Here is a 20,681-nt window from a genome sequence, read left to right on the forward strand (position 1 = left end):
ATGATTTTTTTTGCAATGAGCATTTTCCTTAAGGGAAAAATAGCCCCAGTTCTGGGCTTACCTCTCTGGGATTCCTTCCTCTTTGCATCTGTCCTGGCAAATCTTCATTGTCTTGGTAGCTCTCTAATGTTCTCAAATATTGTTTATATGTTTTCTCCATTTTTTCTAATCTCCAGTGAACTCAGATTAGATTTGGACTCTATAAATATTTGGTGAATGAACTTATCTATTTACACATTACTTATTGAAGGGCCAAGAGGTGGGAGGTGCTAGAGATAAAACATATAAAGCAGACAAAAATCTCTGCTGTCATTGAGGCTACATTTTAGGGACAGGTGGTATGAAATAAACATACACCTAAAATACATATGTCAAAGGTGAAAAACTCCATAGGGTGTATAATAATGCAAGAATCAATAGTGTATGGTTGGTATTAAAAGTCAGAAGATTGAATTCGGTATTCTAAGAGTGAATGTAGATAAAGAAGAGATGCAAGTACTAGAAACAGGGACAATTGAAGTTTCCTATGTCCAGCAGTGAGAGAGATTGAATTAAGAAAGTGGAGAAATGGATTAGTAGCTGATTGGGAGTAGAGTTAGTAATTTTTTTTTGATTGGACCAGAAAACAAAAATAATATTCATAGCTGGGAATCAGCATATTCTAAGAATTCCTAAAATTACTTACAGCATCTGAGCTGTCTGTGTGTGTATATTATACATACATATGTAAAGATATGTTTTCAGGTATGCTTATTGTCTGATCATTGCTCCCTTTGTTTTCTCTCTCCCTTAGAGTCTTTATAGACTACTTGTAGTGGCATGTGTTACTCACTTGGTATAGTTATTTCTATACTATAGAAAGAGTGTAAAGAAAAGAGAAGTAATTTTCAGTTTTACTTGCCTTTGTTTCTGATGATCATTAGGTTTTATTATGTTTATGCTAAAATTATAAAGTATTTTCTTTCTATTAAATAATGATCAGGAAGTCATTGATGATGCATGCAGATGGTTAATGGCAGATCTTGAGGGTTAGATGACAAATTCATGTATTTGTCTTGGGGTGTGGTTTCTCTGCTACTAATTCTTTTTGATGTTGAGACTACATCGATTTAAATTGTGATGCTGACTCTAGCTTTGGGATCTTTGGCAGGTTATAGAAGTTATATAATCCTCAATTTCCTGATATGCAATACTTATCACTCATAGTTACGAGAATTAAGGGTTATATGCATAAATTAGCCTATGATATCTTCACCAAATGGTAATTCTTAAATATCCTATGTTTCCACTTACATTTTTTCTTTGTAAAATTGCATAAGTATAGTTTATTTTGAAGATCCTGTCATCAGAAATAAATAATGGAAGAGCTTTTTAACTTATATTGTACTTCTAAAAGTAATTTGAATTTTCTTACAGTAAAGATATCTGTAGACTAGAAGAAAGAAAGCAAAACACATTGTAGGAAAATAGAATAGAAACTGGAGATTAAAAAATAGTTACCGAAGTTTGATCATTAAATTAGTTTTAATTTCCTCACAGCCAAAGGCAAAAGTGATAATGTAATGGTTTATACCATTCTGAGTGTCTAGTAAAAGAAAGCATACTAGTGTGTTGGCATATATTTCTTTTCAAATTTCATAATAAGAGAGATTATTTCTTTACAAAGGGACACTGTCAATGTAATAGATGATGTAAGTCATTCATAATTTAGATGTCTAAAGAGATAAATGGTACTGCTGTCTGGTACCATATTCTTAAATTGCTTCTATTTTAAAGAGTTTTTTCTATGTTTTATTTCATCTTTTGTCTGGCATAAAAAGTTACATTAATGTAATATGTAGTAGAGAAATTATAGTTTACAGAAAAGTTTTGGATAGCAGAGAAATAGATATTCTTAATTTTGTAAAGAAATATTGCAGAAGGCCTTACTTAGGAGGTAAAATTTGAGTTGAACGTTGGAGAATTACTCTGGTTTTGAGAGAGAGTCAAAAGTATGTGGGCCTGTGTTTTTGAGTGCATCTCTAAATACATTTGCCAAGTCAGAAAGAAAAGCAGCCCAATGTGAGACAGATAGTGGTCACAGCAAGGAACATGGCAGAGGGTGAGTTTAGGTAGAACCATGAATGCTATTACGGAATTTGCTCTTTCTTTAGAAAAGTCAGAATTTTTGTTGGTGAATCTAGGACATCTGTGTTTTGGTAAGAGAAATTGATGACTTGGATAAAATATTTGGTCTGGCAGAATGGCTCAAGTGGTAGAGCACCTGACTAGCAAGAGTGAGATCCTGAGTTGAAACCGCAGTATTGCCAAAATCAAGTATTTATCTAATTCTCAAGTGAAATTTTCTATGGTTAATTAAATATTTTAATATGGCTTTTATTTTCTTCCCATCCCTGTTTTTTATAGGCTTATGTTTCATTATGATGAGTTAGGTTACTGTAATAACTCACTAGTACTTCTTTTCTGTTCTAATCTGTTTCACTGTGGATTTAAATTTTTTTTAAATTGACTTTCTAATTTTTTTTTTTGGTGATACTGAGCTTTGAACTCAGGTCCTCATACTAGGCAGGAATTCTATCACTTAAGTCACTTTGCTAGCCACAATCCTGCTTCTTAAGTGAACACATTGTTTTGCATTTTCATTTTTTTGGCAGCCCTTTTGTAGTCTCACCTTGTCCCTCTGCTTTCTGTTTTCCACCTGTTCTCTGCTTTGTATGTTCAGCCTTTATACTGTCCTTCATGCTGTATATCTCTTTTACTCTACTAAAGGGCACTTCGTATTTACAAGTGAATGACAACATCTTCTCCAGCCTTCCAATTTCAGTGAAGATCTCACCTTCTTTACGAAGATGTATTAAATAAGACTGTCCCTTTTTTCTTTTCTATTTCTGAACTGTTGGATAATGCCATCTGTTTACCAAGGGCTTCTACTATAATAGTTTTATATATTGTTTCCTTTGTCCAGCTAGATAATTAGCTTCTAAAACAGCATAATAATAGAAATACAAGGTGAGCCAGAAATGATTTTAAGTATTCTAGTAGCCACTTTAAAAAAGTAAAAAGGAGAGATGAAAATAATTTTAGTATATTTTATTAACTTTGATATGTCAGTTATTTTGGGGCAGCTGATTCTTTGACAGTTATCTTATTTAAGATAGGTAACAAGAGAAGTATTCTGTAATTACAACCATAATTACACTCATTCTCTTATCCTTACCATCACTCTTTTTAAAAATTTGAACATTTTTTTATTGTACATTCGTTGTACCAGTAGGGTTTCATTGTGACATTTCCATTTAAGCTTACTATGTACCTTAATTAGACTCACCCCTGTATCATTCTCCCTCATTCCCTTCCCCCCTTCTTAAAAAATTACAACCTGAATTGTTGTATTTTGTATACAAGTATATGAAGTACATTGACTATATTCACTCTTAACCCTCTGTGTTCACCTGCCCATTAGTATCCACCACGAACAGGACCTGTTTTGCATTTCTGGCCTTCATTTAAAAAAATGTATGTTAATGTTCAAAAGGGGCTTCATTGTGGTATTTTACACATACATATATTGTATTTCGATCAGATTAACCCCCTTTCTCTTTCTGTCTCCCTACCCCCTATTATTCAAGAGTCTTCAGTGAGTTCAGTTGTATCATCTTCTTACATGCAATGTGTTCTGATATTATTTACTCTATTATTCTCTGTTCTTCTCTCCCCTCCCCCATCCACCGAAACAGTCCATTACATATATATATATATAAATATATATATACATATATGCATATATACATATATATAAATATATATATATACATATATGCATACATACATATTTATGCAATAATGTATGTATTTATGTGTATTGTATGTTTATCTTTTTGTGTTTAGCTTTCACATATGAGTGAAACATGCAACCTTTGTCCTTCTGAACCTGGCTTACTTGACTTTAAACATTGGTCTCCAGTTCCATCTATTTACCTGTACACAGCGTAATTTCCTCCTTCTTTAAGGGTAAATAATACTCCCTTGTCTATATATTCAAGAAATTCTCAATCCATCTATGATAGCCTTTCATCTGTTTGATCTTGTCTGCTGATAATGCTATCAACAGTGATTTTGATTTAATTTGTTGAGGCTTTCATTTCTAAGAATCCTATGTGTTTTTTCCACCATAATTTCTATTTCCTTGCTGAATTTCTCATCAGTGTTGCTGACTTTCTTGTCTAGTTCTTGAATTGATTTCCTGACTTCATTTACCTATTTGAATCCTATTTGAGGTCACTGATTATTTTTAACATTAGGCTTTTGCATTCTCTGACATTTGAGTCAATTCATTATCCTTTGAATTTAGTTGTTGAGCTGTGAAGTATTTAAATTTCTTTTTTTCATATTTAAATTTCTATGCTGTGATTTCTTTTTTGTTTAATTCTTTTTTTATTTTACCATTTTACATTTGCTCACATGTGTAGACATTGTTTCAGCCACCTCCCCTCACCCCCCCGTTGTAGATCCTGTTCAGCCCTCTTGTATCCGATTTTGTTGAAGAAAAACTTGAGAGATAATAAGAAAGTCATAGCCTTTTTGCTTGTTTGAGATTAAGGTAGCTATACAGAGAGATTCCTAGCATTGCTATGTACATGTATATTGCAACCAACATTGGTTCATCTGTACCAGACCTCTTCACTACTACTTAATCCCCTTCCAATATTGGCCTCATGCTGTGATTTTTGCATCTGTTGGGATCTGTTCCTTTGTTACTTTCTAACATATGTGGGAGAACCTACTGAGTATTTAGGTCAACAGTTCAACAATGAACGAAATATTTGAATAAATGAGAAACAATTGGATCCCTTATGTGCCACCCCAATAAGGCTGTATAGGAACAAACTCTGGTTCCTAAAGGATGACCTGTGAACTTAGTACTGCTTGATCAAATAAGAATCAGAAATTGAGTAATATAAGAAATGGGGGTGGGGAAAAGATCAAAAGTAGGAAATAAGGAGACAGAATATCATTGAAATTTTGATGGTAGTATGGGTATTTTCACTGTTACTTCTGCTAATGTATGAACAAGAGTGGTCTCTCCAGCTCCTAGAGTATTCGATAATTTCTTTCTTCAGTGTTTTATAGTTTTTGTTGTAGAAGTGTTTAACATCTTTGGTTAAGTTTATGTGTAGGAGGCTTTTATTTTTGGCTACTGTTATGAATAAAATTGTCTCTTGACTCACTGTTCGGTATATTTGTTATTGGTGCATAGAAAAGCTACTGATGTTTATCTGTTGATTTTTGTGTCATGGAACTTTGCTTATACTACTTTTCAGATCTGAGTCCTATGGATGAGGTTTGTAGGGTCTTTTCAGTATAAAAATAGGGATATTTTGACTTATTCCTATCCTGTTTGCATCCATTTTACTTATTTCTCTTGTCTTATTTTGTTATATTGCTCTGGCTAGTATTTCAAGCACTGTACTTTGTAAGAGTGGTGAGAGTGGACACTCTTGTCTCATTCCTGATTTTACAGGAAGTGCTTTTAGTTTTTCTCCAGTGTGATGTTAGTTTATTGCATGTAGCTTTTGTTATGTTGAGTAATCCTTCCATTCCCACTTTCTTGCAAGTGTTTATCATAAAGGGATATTGAATTTGTTAAAGGCTTTTTTTCTGCATCTGTTGAAATGATTATCTGGCTTTTGTCATTGATTTTATTTATGTGCTCTATTATGTTTATTGATTTAAATATATTGAACCATCTTTGCATTCATGAAATGAGACCAAATTTATCACTGTGTATATGTTTTTAACATGTAGAATTTCTTTGCATGTATTTTATTAGGTATGTCTGCATCTGTTCATTAAGCAAATTTTTTCTCTCTTCTCCTCTCCTCTGCCCTTCTCTCCTCTCTCCTCCCCTCTCCTCTCTTCTCTTCTTCTCTCCTCTCCTCCTCTCTCCTCTTCCCTCCCCTGCCCTCCCCTCCCCTTCCCTCCCCTCCTTTTCCTTCTCCCCTCCTCTCCTCGTCCTTGTCCTTGATACCAGTTTTGGTGTTGGGGTAATACTTACTTCAGAGAAAAACTGATATTAGTTTCTTTAAAGGCCTGATAGAATTTAGCAATGAATTTTTTAAGTCCTGGACTTTTCTATTTTAGGAGATTCTTTATTACCATTTTACTGTCATTGCTTCCTGCAGATTTATATGTAATATGTAATTTTATATATCTTGGCCCAATTTTGGTAGGTCTTATGTGTCTAGAAATTTATCCATTTTCTAGGTTTTCCAATTCATTGGAGAATAATTTTTTTTAAATATTCCTAATGATCCTCTGAATTTCAGTGGTATGTGTTGTGATTTCGACCTTTTTATCACTACTCTTTCTTATTTCGTTGTTCTCATTTTTTCTTTTGGTTATTTGGCTAAGTATTTGTTAATCTTGTTTTTGTCTTCAAAGAACCAAGTGCTGGTTTGATTTGTCCTTTGTATTACTCCCTCAGTTTCAATTTTATTAATCTTAGGTCTAATATTTAATATTTCTTTTCTTCTATGAAGTTTGGGTTTGGCTTGTTTAAGTTTTTGTGTTTTTCTAATGCCTTGAGTTACATCATTAGGTTATTTATTTGAAAACTCCCTAATTTTTTAAAATATAAGCACTCAAATGTATAAATTTCCCTCTTAGAATTGCATTTGACTTTTCTGTAGCCCATAGATTCTGGTAAGTATGTTTTCATTTTCATTTGATATTAAGAAGTTTTTTATTTCCCTCCTGATTTGTTCAATTCTTGATTTACTGTAAATTTTTCTCTCTGGTTTCTAGTTTTAATCCATTATCATCTGATAAAATACAGGAATTATGTTTGTTTTTTTATATTTGTGTAGCTTTATAGCTTAATATGTGATCTAGTTTGGAGAATGTAGGGCTCTTGAGAGGAATGTGTAGTCTTATAGTTGGTGGATTGATTATTCTTTATATGTCTGTCACATTAATTTGATCTATGGTACAGTTCACCTCTGGAGTTTCTTTGTTAATTTTCTGTCTGGATGATTTATCTGTTCATGAGAGTGGGGTATTAAAATTTTCTACTATTATTGCAGGTGGAACCTATCTATCTCTTCATGTCCATTAGTGCTTATTTTATGAAATTGGGTGCACCAACATCCATTCATATATATTTACAATCACTGTATCTTCTTGATGGACTATTCCCTTGAGTAGTATGTACTTTCTTTCTTTTCTCTCTTCTGACTAATTTCGGCCTAGCATCTATTTTATCACATAGGAGTATAGCTACTCCTGTTGGCTTCTGGATTCCATTTGCTTGGCATATTATTTGACTTTCAGTCTGGGTGTTTCTTGTCAGTGAGTTGCCTTTCTTGCAGCCATAAAGAGTTGGATTTTGTTTTTTAATCACATCACCTAGTCTACATCTTTTAATTGGTGATTTAAAAGTTTACATTTAGGGTTGTCATTGAAAGATATGTGCTAATTCCTCTAATTTTGCTGTGTGTTCCCACAGTTTAGTCAAGTTCTCTTTCTTCTTTTTTTTCTCCCTTACTCATTTAGGAGTGTGGCAGTTTACTAAATTGAACATGTTTGATTGCTCTTATTCATCTATTGTAATGAAATTCATTCTTTCTCAATCTCTTTGTTTGTTACTGTCTTTCTTCTTCATCTTGCATTATATTGCTTTAAGTGTGTTTACATTTCTGGCTTGGTGGTCACATATTGCTTTAGTTTGTGCTTATCTTGGAAGGTATTTATTTCTCCATCACTTTTAAAGGAAAATTTTGCTAGATATAGTTACTAGTTTGGCAGTTATTTACTCTCAGTGCTTGACACTTCTCTCTTACAGCTTTCAATATTCTTTCTTTGTTCTGTAGTCTTGCATTGCTGTCAACTGGAGAGGTTCTTTTTTTGGTCATATCTATTTGGGATTATGAATGTGTCCTGTAATGGTATGTCTATATCTTTCCCTAGATTTGGGAATTTTTCTGCATAATTTCATTGACTAGATTTTTTTAATTGCTGTCTCATCCCCTTCTTCTACCTCATGGGCTAATCTTTGATCATGTTCCAGAGTTTTTGACAGTTGTAGTTATGATTGATTATTATTGTTTTATTTATTGCTATCTGAATTAATTCCTCATCCTTGCATTTAATCCCTAATATGCTTTCCTCTTCATGACCTAGAATATTGGTGATGCTTTTTACTGTTTTAAATTTTTATTTATTGAGCTTTTTATTTTCAAGATTTCCCTCCAGTTTTTTTAAAGCTCTTCATCTTTTCTAACTCCCCATCCATCTTAGTGAATTCTCATCCAAGTCTTGAATTGACATCTTTATTCCATTTATGTGTTTATTTCAATCCTCTTTGAGGTTATTGATCATTTTTAAAACTAGACTTTTGGGGATGGTTGAGTGGCTCAAATGTTAGAGCATCTGCCTAGCAAGCATAAAGCCCTGACTTCAAAACCTCGTACCACCAAACAACAATAACAATAACAATAACAATAATAACAATAATAAAACTATACTTTTGAATTGTTTTCTAGTGTATCAGTTATTTTCAGTAATTTAGAATAGTTTTTTTTGCTGTGTTATGGAATGTAGAGGAATCATACTTCCTTTCTTTGTCATGTGTTTGGTGCTATTATGTTTTGGCTTGTACAGGTGTTGGGATGTGTTCCTCCTTCACTTTTATTTGTGAGTCTTCTTAGTGCTTAGTATTCTTTTGAGGCCTCTATTTGAGAAGAGAAAGCAGACTACAGTAATAACAACTAAAAGACAAACTAGATATTTAAGTGTAGTAAAAGTCAATTGGAAACACCACGAACATGCCCAATAAAGACAGAAAATAAAGGAGCTCAGATACTTATATGATTAAGTAGGAATATATAAAAAAGTATTAGTGATTATATAATACAAAGGAGGGGATTATGAAAGAAAAAAAGAAGCAAGATGGGAGAGGATAAATAAAGAAAATGAATAAAAGCAAAAAAGTAAAAACACCAAAGAATGTACAAAACACATTTTTGGTACTATTAGGTTAATTTAGCAAGATCATGGTACAAGAAGACCATATAAAAATTAATTATATTTCTCTATTTTAAGAATGAACACATGAAAACCAATATTTAAAAATATATTCAGTAAAAAATGAATTATTTGTATAAATTTGACAAATGTTGTACAAGACCTGCGTGTAACACCCTAAAATGTTATTTAAAGAAATTACAGATGTAAATGAATATAGAAAGGCATGTAATACTCATGGATTGGAAGATTCAAAACAGATAACATATTGAATCTCTCACAAACTGATAAATTAGTTCAATACAACTCTTAAAAATCTCAACATTTTTATAGATGTAAATAATTCTAAAACTTATATAAAAGGCAAAGAAACAATAACTTAAAAATGTTTGAATAACAAAAAAAAGAAGAGCTGTTAGGAATCATCCTACTATTTCATTATATATGTGAGTATAAATATATATATATATATATATATATATATATGTATATATATATATGTATGTATGTATACACACACACACACACATATCTATATACACATACAGTATTTCTATAGTTACTCCTAGGGAAAGAAAAATAACTTTTGATACATTTGCTATAGTGCCACATCAAATGTTAGTTATACCATTTTTCTTTAATTAATTCACATTTTAAATATAGTACTGTAAGGCTTTACATATTTTTCTCTTTAACTTATTTTTTAACATTCATTCCATCATTTCAATACTTACAATGATTTGTGCTAGTATCAGTTTCATATTTCTGTATCTTCAATATGTGGCGATTAGACATAGCTTATTTTTGTGGTAATCTCTTTTTTTTTTTCATTTTTCTTTTATTATTCATATGTGCATACAAGGCTTGGTTCATTTCTCCCCCCTGCCCCCACCCCCTCCCTTACCACCCGCTACGCCCCCTCCCGCTCCCCCCCCTCAATACCCAGCAGAAACTATTTTGCCCTTATCTCTAATTTTGTTGTAGAGAGAGTATAAGCAATAATAGGAAGGGACAAGGGGTTTTGCTGGTTGAGATAAGGATAGCTATACAGGGCATTGACTCTTTTTCTGGATGTCTAGTAATACCAAAGAAGAAAATTAACCTCATCTTAAAATTGATACTTAGTGAACTCTGTATTTTCTACTGATTATCACTTTTAAAGGACAACCCTGTTTTTAAGGTATTTTCTCTGAATTACACCCAGTAATCATATACCATAGTTTGCTCTGTTCTTCTGGATTTGAAATCACTCTTTTCCATGTTTGTGGAAAATGTATTCCTGTTTGTTAGTTTTAGTTATTTCATTTATTGCTCTTAAATTTTGGGTCAAAATGAGTTTTTCACCACATGACTTGAAATTTTTATACTAGCTATGTGTTTTTGCTAGTTGAATTTTTTATTCTTTTGTTTTATTGCTGTATTTAACCATCTGAATTGTCACTAATTACTGTCTTTTTTTTTTCTGTTTGCTTTCAGCTGGTTGGTGGAGCATTTGATTTGGAGACAAACTTTATTATCCAGGATGCTGAGAGTATAACATGCATAACAGAGTTTTTTGGGGCACTGTGGTGTAACATGCCAAGCAGAAATATGGAGCAAGTTTGCAGCCATTGTATGAATAAGTGCTTGGAATTTACAGACTAGCACAGAATTTGGGTTGACTGAACAAGTATTGCTGAAAATGCATGCTGTAGAAGACATGGTAGCAGGTATGCGACTATCTGGTAGGAAAGTATCATTATATTTATAAAGTTTCTTGTACTTTGTTTTATATTTTTACATAATATAGATTTATTGAGACTGCCTTGAGTTAAAATAGATAAGTAGAAATGCATGGAAAATTGGTCCTTTATATTAGTGGAAAAACTGCAGAATGAAAGAGGAGGAACAGAATTACTGTATTAACCAAACATAATACTCTTCTGATTTTCTAGGTTTTAGAAAATTCAGTACTGTGGAGTGGGTACTATGAAATCCATCAGAGAAATAAACAGTAACTTTTATGTAGTACATAGTTAAATGTTTACATGCTTAAAATGTCACAACACATGTTTCAGTTCTGTGTAATAGTGAGCCTTTTACCAAATTATCCCAGCTTTCTGGTACTCAGTCTCCCATACGTGATACTATGACAGATGACAGGAGGATCTAAAAGCAGGCTATGTTTTTTGAAAGTGTCTATTTTACTCTGCTATGTTTTTGGAAACTTCTGTATTAAAATGAGCATATATTGTGGAATAGAACATAAAATTTACACATTCTAGACAAAAATATTAATTTTTCCTTATGGCTTATTTCAAACAATAACTTTGAACTCGTCACCAACTTCCCGTTACCTCCCAATAAGTTTTGCATTCCAGTAGAAGTTTTTTGACTGTTGGTCCCAGAGCAGTAGTTATTTCCAGAAAATAAGTTTATTATCTTTAGGATATTGTATGTGATTCTTAAAAAAAAAAAGTCAGATTAGCATATTTGGAAGTATGAGACATTTAATTCCAGAAGATTCTTAGACTAAAGATCCATGGTTTACAAAAATCAATCTTTCATACTCTAAACTTTTTTCTGATAAACCACAGATTTTTTTCCTTTCTTAATCGCATATAGCCTTACAGAGAATGCTTTCTTATTCTCTATGTTGGATAGTAATGGTAACTTTTTCAAGAAAAAGATGCCGACTTAGATTTCTAAAATGTCTTTTTAACGAATATGGTACTAGTACTGCTTCTGTAAATTCTAGAGTTACTTACCAGGAATTTGTGTGCATAAAAGTGTATGTAAACATGTGTATAGAACACCATATGAGCTTTCAGTCCTTATAGCTGGTCCTAATGTCTTTAAGTTTTATTTTTCCCCACTAAATAAAATAGTTGCCACTTGATTAGAGAAGGGTTCAGAACTACATAAATTGTCATTAGCTAGAATGGAATTCATGAGCATTGGGATGCAAAGACAGTGATGAGGATAGTTCTACAGTAGTTCACATTTTGACATTTTCTGTTAAATAAAGCCCCTTAATTCTCTTACGATTTCTTTTCAGTAATGGTATTGATAACAAACATTTCACTTTTTATTATGTTAAGCATTTCATTCACAAAGAACCTGATAGTGAGAGGATAGGATAAAAGGGAATTAGAATCAAAAAAAAATCTGTACCTTACTTACTTTAAGGAGATAATTAAAAATTTGTATATCATACTGAGGAAATTTTAATAGATATCAAAACAATACTAGGTTTTCATCTCTGAATGTATTGTAGTTTGTTAAGTTCAAAGAGGTTCTTTTTGGTTAATAATGTAAACTTATCACTAAAAGGTGATTACACACTTATAGTTATTTGATAATAGAATTTCATCTTGTGGTATAAAAAATGGTGCAACTAAAATCTTGTCCAGATAAGATTTGCTGTACTAAAATTAAATTGAACTCTCTGGTTATGTCTTTGTGAACAATAAATGTGTAACAAATTAAAGATTACATCTACATATGAATTTAATAGATCACTTTTTTGAGTCATACATCCTGTATGTTGCAAATATAAACTTGTTTTTCTAAAGTTTTTGCATGTAAACATTCAAAGAATCTTTGATGATGGCTGCCATTTCAACCAGTTCCTAAAAAATGGAACATTTTGGCCTAGTGTTTTTAAGGTTCTGGATTTTTGTCCAGAATTCTTTCTTAGAAACTGATATTTTGATTTGTACATACTAACATTTTCATACAATTTGGTCCTGAAATGATGATAGAGGAGATATTTTACATATTACTGGTGAACTTGTACAATGACATTTTTTTCATTTATTGCTTCCTCAGCCAAGACAAGCAGAGAAATTATTGTCAGTTCTTGATCAGATGCTGTGAAGACTTGGTCCTGATACTTTTTTCAATTTCTCTGGTCATTGCACTGTAATAAGTTTTAATTACGAGTGTTTAATTTTTATATATTTTTAAGTCATGTAGCTCCTATCCCTTGCCACCTCTGATTTATTTTGTGTTTCTGAAGTTTTGCCTTTTCTAGATAATCATATAAATAAAATCATGAAATATACAGGGTTGTTTCTTTGACACAAGGTCTCACTATGTAGCCTAGCCTGGCCATCTTTTTGCCTCCTCAGTGCTAGGAATACTGATGTGTACTATCACATCAAGCTTCGTCTTTTATGTTTGGCTTCCTTTACTTTCAATAATACTTTTGAGGTCCACATTATAGCTTTTATCTGTACTTTTTTTCTGTACCTCTTTTTTCTGAATAATATGTAATATAATATATATATTATATTATATCTATATTGATATATCAATATAGATACATCACATTTTAATCATTCATCCTCTAGTTGGAAAACATTCAGATTTCTAGTTTCAAGCTATTGTAAATAAAACTGCAATGAATATATAATGCAGTCTTCCTGTAGGCATATGTTTTGTTACCTTTTGATAAATACCTAGGTTTTATGGTAAGTATATGTTTAGCCTCGTGAGAAACTGTCAGATCATTCTCCAGAGTATAATTTTACCTTTCTGACAGCAGTGTGAGTCTCTCAGTTGATTTGTATCCTAGCCATTATTAATTTGAGGCATTTTAATGGTTATGCAATGGTATAAAACTTTAGTTTTATATTTGTATTTTCTATTGACTTTTGTATTAATTTTTCATATGATGTGAGGCAAAGTTGGAATTACATTTTATTTGTTTGCATATCCATTCATTGCATCATTTGGTGAAGAGACAATCCCTTTCATTTGGGATTACTTGACAGCTTTCTTGAAAATTAATTGTCCATAGTTTGGTGGATCTATCTCTGAATTCTCTAGTTTGTACCCTTGGCCCTACATTTCAGTACTTATGTTAATGTCAAATTTTCTTTATTATCATGGCTGTGTAGTTAGTACTTCTTAAAGTCAGGTGGTATAAATCCTTCACCTTTGTTTTTCATATTTAAAATAGTTTTGGCTTTTCTAGAATATTTGCATTTGTGTATACATTTTTGAATAAATTACTGGGGTGCTGTGGCTCACCCCAGTAATCTTAGCTACTTGAGAGGCAGTAAGTATGAAGATCACAATTCAAGACCTGACCAGGAGAAAAGATTGCTAAACCACATTTCAACCAATAAATACTGCCATGGTGGCATGTGTCTGTCGTTCTAGGTATGCATTCCTGTCCAAACCAGAAGAAATATGGTCCAGGCTCTCCCAGGTGTAAACTTGAGACCCTATCTCAAAAATAACCAAAGGAAAATCACTGGGGTGAGGCTTAAGCAGTAGAGTGCCTTTTTAGCAAGTGCAAGGCTCTTGAGTCCAAACCCTAGCACCATCAGTTAGAAAAATAATACTGTTGTTGTTTTGATTGTTATTGTATTAAGTGACCAGACCATTTTGTAGAGAACAGACCATCGTAATGTTATTGAATGCTATCTTTCCCTTTATTTAGTTTTCTATATTTGCTTAGTTTTCAACATAAAACTTGAAGGGTAGACTATCTCATTTGTTTTCTCTATTTCTTTGTTTAATGTACTATTTTATGTGTAATTTTGGCCTACCCTCATACAATGTAACTGATAATGCACTTTCAAGGCAAGTGGATGTTTTTGATGAATTAAATGGGAATTTAGATCCATGGGGGAAAGGGAAATCTTTTGAACAGCCCAGTGATAGTGCTGTAACCAGTCACTTTTGTGACACAAAAGGGCCATTGGTTATGCTGTTCCTGGCAACAAGATTGAAATCCACAAAATTTTTTTTTTGGTTGGCTAGGGGAACAACAGTACTGAGATTTAAACTTATGCATACTAGGCAGGTAGCTTTGCTACCAGAGCCTACCAGAGCGACATCTTCATCCATCTTTGCTCTGATTATTTTGGAGATGGGGTTTTGCTTCTTGCCAGGCCAATTTGGAACACAATCCTATTTCATGCTTCTCCATGTAGCTGGGATGACAGGTGTACCACATCGAGTTTTTTTCTGTTGAGATGGGATATCATACACCTTTTTTGCTCAGGCTGACCTGGAACCACAATCCCCCCAATGTCAGACTCCAAAGTAGTTAGGATTACAGTATCTCGCATGTGAAGAAGTTAGCATGTATGTTAGGTGATGTATATGATTCCATACACTCATTTTATTACTCCATGTTCCCAGTGTGTCTCCTGTTCATCTTAATGCTCAGGTGTAGCTAAAATCAAGTACATTCTGCTTTAGACAAACTATGGAGGTGTTAACTATTGGGAAACTTGGCAACTCCCCCCAATCTGACTAGTTAACAAAATAATAAAATATTTTTCCTTTGTAAAAAGTCAAGAAAGGCTGTATTCTTGGCAATAAAGCTGCCTGAATCACTGAAACATTAATATCTGAAAGGATACTGTATGGACAATATTCATTTGTAGAATTTGCTTATTTGAAATACCATATATCTGTATATTTTTAAAAATAGCAAATACTTATAAGTCTTTGGCCACTTTGAGAATATTTATTGACCAGATTTCTTTTCTGTACTTTTAAATTATGAGGCTGATCATATAGATCATACTCATTTCTTTTGAAAAACTGTAATGGATAGATAAAAAAAAATCCCCCTGCTGTAATAAGGAGGTATAAGTGATATTATAGATATAGGTACTAAGACTTACGGGAAAATAATGAAAAAGAAACCACACTAGGTTGATGTTCAGGAAAACTTGACAGATGAGGGCATTTTAGCTTGGTATTGAAGAATGATTGGGATTTTCCTGGAAGGCAGGGTGTTTTGAGCAGAAGCAACATTATGTCCTAAAAGGGGAGCTGAAAACATCAAGTGGAACAGGTGGTATATTTCACTGGTTTTTGGAGTATGGGATAAGATAGTAGAAGAGATTAAAACTGAAATTGTTTCTTGGAGTTGTAGTGTGTATAAAGCAGCTTGTAGAATCTGAAGAAATTTCGACTTTATACTGTATGCAGAGGATTTGGGGATTTGGGACAGTATTGGGATTTGAACTTAGGGTTTTTGGTTCCTAGGTATGTCCTCTACACTTGAGCTACACCTCAGCCCTGGAGAGAATTTTTATTATGTAACCTACTTGTTATATTTTAGAAAGGTCATTACTAATGACATTAAGTATGTATTTGGAGAAAAGGCCATTTATCAAATCATACTGGGATCTTTTATTGAAAGAATTTAAATATTTTCTAGGAAAATAAATCAAGCAAGTCAAGTAATCAGTCATTTTTCTCACTCCTTAGAATGGCTAGATTTCATTTTACTATTATTATAAGTCCTATATTATTGCTTTTCTTCCTGTAAATGGATCTCAATACTTTTTTAGCCATAGATTTCAATGGTAAAGTTTCTGAAGAACAAATCCCATCCTTTCCCCTCCTTGTTTCAGTGTCGTAAGCATTACAAATATTGTGAATAACACTTGTATTCCAATACTGATTCCATTAATATTCTCTCACATGATTGTTTTGGGCTGCAAAGATTCATCCTCATTAATAAAATTTAATATTTCTGAAAACAAGCATAAAGCATTGAAAATTGAAAATTCTGAGGCATATGTATGAGGGACTTTGTGTTGTTGAAGTTAGAGGAGAAGGATGTTTTTTTTTCTTTTCTGTGTGCCCATAGAGGGGAAGTTTGAAAGAACAGTCTACAACCCACTGTAATGTAGAAGTGAAATTTAACTTCCTGTTTGAAAATGTAGTAATAGTATAGTCAACAAACTGTATCTAATGGACTATGTAAATAAGATAATTTTTTCTGTTTTCTATAGTTGTTTATAATTATCTGATTTAATCTGTGAAAACCAGGTTTTTCCTTAGTGCCTTCATATTTTCTTTAGCTGAGACCTTACCTTTTCTCATTGCCTTGTAGACAATTGCATTGCCTCCTATTGTAAAGTGGCCTTATAGAATGGCTTCACCCTGCACACTTGGTTTCGCATGGATCCATTAAATAACATTAATGTTGATGAGGATAAACTTTATCTTTATTGGTGAGTAATATGATTTATTCTCAGACTTTTTCCTTTACATAACTAAATCTTGTACTTATAAGATAATAAGTCTATAGAATATGTATATGTTAAAACTGTAAACATTCAGATAAATAAATATTACTCATTTTCCTATTATGTGTAGGTGACTTTTCTTAACTTATTTTTTCCTACATACTGTTTAAGACTCAAGAGTTTCAGACCTTCCTGTCCATCAGTTGTGGGGGTGCTTTATGTTGCTGGTGCCTCATCCAGGAAGGAAAAAAAATAGATTCCCACTAGATTTCATTCTCATTGTCTCTTTGCTTATTTTGTTTTATGAACATAATTGATATATGATTTAAAATTAATAACCACATATTATAAAATATGTCACTTTTCTTCTTTTGATTAAAATATACTCCTTGTTAATTAGCTGTTTTATTTATCAAAATTGGCTTTTTTAAATTTGTAAGCTGTTTTGTAAGGTACTTCATAATTAGAGAGCAAATTGTTTTGTTTGCTAATTGAAGATGGTCCTTAAAGGTAGATGATGTCAATTTGGTAGACTTTGTTGACAATTAGTTTTTATTATTGTGATATTTCAAATTGAAATATTAAGAGCATCAATAGTCCTTTATTTCCTAGATTTAATTCCATGTGTTTTAGTTACGATAGTTCTGTTATGTTTTGGTTTTTATTTGATCCATGTTAAACTTCTGCTCTACGGGGAATTAAGTTTTATTTTTATATAAAACAATATTTAATGAACATTATATGTCTCTTTTTATCTGGTTACTATATCAATCTCATATTTATTACAGTTTTCATATTAGCAAAGGCGTTGACTATTTTGCACGTTTTGTTGGCTCAATAGTTACATCATTGTTAGTATGCACACATAGTCTCCAAACTTATTCTTACTTTCTTTAATCAAAGTATCTTGTCAAAACTTGCTCTCTTAAAACATTGAAAAACTCACTTTTGCCTCTTCTCTGTAGTGTACATTTTGATGTTCCAAGATAAGAGAACAGAAAAATAAAATCTCATATAAATGGCCTTCACTGAGATTAATTCCTTCATTAATCTGTGTATTGATTTATTCGCTCCTTTTATCTTATATATAGTTATAACCTAAATGAATATTTTGTGTTTGTTGTGTAATTACATACCTGATCATTTTTTATTAAGTATCATAACTTAGTGGGAACAGCTCATTTAAGTCAAAAATTGCAAACCATTGTAGACTCCCCTTTTTTATATGAAGGTTTCCAATCAGTTCCAATAAGTTCTCCCTTCCTTCCCTCAACTAACCAATGCCATTGTGCTGGCTCCTATGACTTCATTCTTACCTGAATCTTTGCAGTAGTTTTCATGTTTTTCCTTATCCATACTTGCCTATATCTTACTTCAATATTGCCACTAATTATTTTTCTAAAGTATGAGGATGATCATTTAACTTTGCTGCCCAAAATTCTTTAGTGATACCACATTATCAAAAAACACAGGTCACATTCCTAAATGTGTGTGTCCTATAATCCTGTTTCCAATTGGATCCTTACCTTTGTTTCCTGCTACATCTAAATACTGGGAAGAATTTGATCAAGTCTTTGCTGAACCTTAAGATTCCTCTATCTGGAATGTTTCTTTCACCTTTATTCACTCAACAATTCCCTTTCATCCTGCAAGCTTAATATCAAGTTTCCTTTTGCTCAAAGTGAATTGTTCTGTGATAGTCTTCCTATGCTATTTGACTTTCCCTGTTACCATATTTTAGTCAGTACATCTTCTGCTTCCATGTTGTATCCAAAGATAGTCTCCATTGCTTCTGTGTTTGTTTCTCCACTGAAACTCTCTTGAGGATATACATGTTGTGTTTCTTCTTGTGCCCACGCATGTAGCATATATGTGGGAGGAGAGTGAGGTTAGTGACTTGGCATAAAATAAGCTGTCAGTAAATATTTTGAATGAATTAATGAATGACAGGTACACATCACTTTTAGCAGAGACAAACCTCATCATGAGGACATAGTAGATAAAAAGTAATTAGAAATTAAGTGGTGACTTATTTATAGGTGTTTAATATGCTTCCAATTTGTTCTCCATAGTTTTATAAAGTAGGTGTTATTCCCCCATTTGTAGAGATGGTAATAGATTTAAAGATGTTAAATAATTTTCCAAAAGTCATAGAAGTAGTTAACGTGGGATTCCAATTGTCTGTGTGAATTTAAAATCCATCATACCTAGTACAATAACCTTTCTGTAGTAGTAAGAACTCAGTAAATAAATTTAAATTAGTACTTTTCTGTATTAGTTACATCAATTAATATAAGAACATGTCTAATAGTTTATCATAATACTGCCTTTGCGAAGGAAAATTTTTGCCTATACATAGGTATTTTTTGTGTATTCTATTTAGAAATTGCAACATTTTACTCTAAAATATAAAGATTATGTGTTCTGTATTAGCTTGATAACATTCTGGTTGAATTTTTTTAAAGTCAGGTAAGATGATACAATGTTGATACTTACATATGTAGAAGTCTATAAGAATGTTCTTAATTTATTTGAAGCTAAGTTGTTATGGGTTTTTCCTGATAACTCATATTTAGAAAAAACAGTTGTTAAGTTACTGTTGTAGATATTTTCCTCTTCTGATTTTCTTCACAACCAACATTTCTTTCATTTTCTGAACAATAAGTGAAAGAATGAGACAACTTTCAAAAGGACATGTGTTTTAGACATTTCAATACTTAAATCTGACTTTTTGATAATTGAAGAGCACTGTTGTTTTCTATTGCTGTCTTCTATTGAGTTGTTCAGCACATTATTTTTATTTTCTAAATAAAACTGAATGAAATCAAGTTTTAAAAAAATATTTCAGATAACTTGAAATAACTAATATTTTAGAATTGGAGACTATTGCAGCTCAATATTTCTCAAATATATAAAATAATTGGGATAGTATATTTAAATAATCTATAGAAGAAAGTTTATGTTTCATTTTAATATCTGGGCAGGGATAACTGGGTAGTTAACCTCCTTAACTCTTGAAGGCATAAGTATTCAAATATCTGCAAGTTATCTTTATTTTTGATACTTTGGAAAACATAATTCTAAATAGCCTTATGCTGTTATCTCTGTAGACTAAGGGGTGGGTCCACAAATTGTTACAAAACTTAAACTATCTCAAATCAAAATCAACAAATTATTTTTGTTGACACTAGGAACTATAAAACAGGAACCGAAGTTGAACACATTCATTGAATCTTGATGAATATTCACATAAACTTAAAATATTTAATATTAGTGCATTTAATAAATCTAAGTTGTGGAATTGGAACTCCTAAAATCTAAAATATTATTCTTTTGACAGGTCTTTCCTGACCATGCAATCTAAGGTAAAATCCTTGGTTATTTTTTTCTCAGTTTATGCTGATCTTTTTTTCTTATTGTAATCATATTGAGTTTTAATTCTGAATTTATATCATGTATTCCATTGTCAGCCTTGAGCATCTGAATTGCCTGACAAAATGTAAATGTTACTAAATGAACACAGATACAGTTTTATTTTCATGATAAATCATGGTATGGTGGGAGAGTAATATCGATCTGGGGTGCAAAGGGATCTAGCTCTATGTCTGACAGAGATCTGTTCTGTATGAACTGCTTTATAAATCTGTAACATGAAAAATGGGAGGAGGGAAC

At 32.1% G+C, this 20,681-nt stretch overlaps 1 protein-coding gene across 28 annotated transcripts in view; it reads left to right on the plus strand.

Moving 5' to 3' along the window:
• The window catches only part of LOC109683296 (NBPF family member NBPF6-like protein), a 143,997-nt gene that overhangs the window by 46,529 nt on the left and 76,787 nt on the right, over positions 1 to 20,681 (plus strand). For all 28 annotated transcript variants that reach the window (XM_074050505.1, XM_074050486.1, XM_074050492.1 and 25 more), the window contains 3 exons: positions 10,498 to 10,730; positions 16,874 to 16,994; positions 20,350 to 20,374. The gene's annotated coding sequence lies outside the window, so the exon portion shown is untranslated. The remainder of the gene's footprint in view (positions 1 to 10,497; positions 10,731 to 16,873; positions 16,995 to 20,349; positions 20,375 to 20,681) is intronic.

This window comes from Castor canadensis, chromosome 12 (genome assembly GCF_047511655.1).
Source record: "Castor canadensis chromosome 12, mCasCan1.hap1v2, whole genome shotgun sequence".
Classification (NCBI taxonomy): Eukaryota; Metazoa; Chordata; class Mammalia; order Rodentia; family Castoridae; genus Castor; species Castor canadensis.